The sequence below is a fragment of the Microtus ochrogaster genome, unplaced genomic scaffold, assembly GCF_000317375.1.
Source record: "Microtus ochrogaster isolate Prairie Vole_2 unplaced genomic scaffold, MicOch1.0 UNK43, whole genome shotgun sequence".
Classification (NCBI taxonomy): Eukaryota; Metazoa; Chordata; class Mammalia; order Rodentia; family Cricetidae; genus Microtus; species Microtus ochrogaster.
In genome coordinates, this window is record NW_004949141.1 from 2,030,488 (window position 1) to 2,032,460 (window position 1,973).

Below are 1,973 nucleotides of genomic sequence, written 5' to 3' on the forward strand. Positions count from 1 at the left end.
TCAACATCTCCAGCCATCAGAGAAATGCAAATCAAAACAACTCTGAGATTCCATCATACACCTGTAAGAATGGCCAAGATCAAAAACACTTATGCTGGAAAGGGGTAAAGGGAACACTCCTGCATTGCTAGTGGGAGTGCAAACTTGTACAGCCCCTTTGGAAATCCGTATGGTGATTTCTCAGAAAATTAGGAAACAATCTACCTCAAAACCCAGCAATACCACTTTTGGGTATATACTCAAAGGAAGCTCAATCATACCACAAGGACATGTGCTCAGCTATGTTCATAGCAGCATTATTCATAATAGCCAGAACCTGGAAACAACCTAGATGCCTCTCAAGGGAAGAATGGATAAAGAAAATGTGGTGCATTTATACATGGAGTACTACACAGTGGTAAAAAAATAATCACATCTTGATATTTGCAGGCAAATGGATGGATCTAGAAAAGAAAACATATTGAGTGAGGTACCCCAGACCCAGAAAGACAAATATAATATGTACTCATTCATAAGTGGTTTTTAGACATAAATCCACAATCCACAACCCCAGAGAACCTAGACAACAAAGAAGATCCTAAGAGAGATATACCTGGATATAAATAGAAAGGAGAAAAACACAAGATATCCTGAGTTAAATTGGGAAAGTGGGGATCATGGGAAAGGGTAGAAGAGGAGAGGGGAGGGAGAGAGGGGAGTGGAGAAAAACGTATAGTGCAATAAAAACAATAAAAAATAAGAGTCTGATAGCAAGTGAGCCATGTGTTGTTCATTCAGCTCTCAGAGCTCCTCAAAGGAGCATTTCAATGGAGTGTATGTGTGGTGGGGGGGATGTAGTAACAGCCAACTCCTGTCCCATCTTCAACTTATTGGCTTCCTTTAGCAACAGTGCCGTGGCAGCAGTGGCCCAGATGCAGGCTGCTATCCTACTGCAATGGGGTCTAGGCATTTAATTTAGATAAATAGGTTTCTCCAGGGTCCCAAAGTTTGAATCAGTAAGACTTTTGGCAAACTGTTTTGCTTGTCCACAAGCAAGAGGAAAAATTTATTAATGTCAGGTAGTCCTGACATTAATAATGGGGCTCACATCAAAACTCCCTTGAGTTTTTGAAATTCCTCCTGCTCTTTGTCCTCCCCCCTCAGGGGGCCATTTGCTCCCAGGCTCTCATTCAATGGTTTTGCTATTTCCGCAAAGTTGGATATCCATAGTAGGCAATATCTGACTGTACCCAGGAATCCTCTTACCAGGCTCTTGTTCTGTCGCTAAGGGATAATTAGAATAGCTTGAATCCTGCTCGTGGACAAAGTTCTGTTGCCACCCTCTAAGCAATAACCTAAATAAATTATCTATTAGAGGGCAACTGGGCCTTTTTTAGCTAACACACCACCCGCCGGAGCGTTTTCTGAGCCGCTTCTTTGCGGCACGTTGGCATTCCTTCCTGTGTAGATAGCAACTAAGACACCATTCACACACTGCAAGAGGGTGACATTTGGACGCCCTTGGTGGCACTCAAGCAGATTCATGCTAAAAACTTCACCAAACAAGGCTGGGGAATTTTTAAATCCCTGTGGCAACTGATTCTAAGTCAGCTGGCTGCTGTCACTTGATTTAGTATATGCCCATTTACACGCAAATATAGCCTGACTTTAATACAGTTCCTTATATTGTGGTGACCCCCAGCCATAAAACTATTTTTGTTACTACTTCATAACTGCAATTTTGCTAGTGTTATGAGTCATAATGTAAATATCTGTGTTTTCCGGTGATCTTAGGAACTCCTGTGAAGGTTGAGAGCTGATGAAAACATTTTTCTCTGGATCTAATAGGCTAAGCAGGGTATAAAGACTTTGTCTGTTGTGTATATACAGACTTCACTCTTTTGTTTACTTCCCTTAAAGTGCCGGGCAGGAATTTGGTACCTGCATAGTCTTAATGACCAGGAGCTGTAGGCAGACGTTTCTCTCCTGCCCAC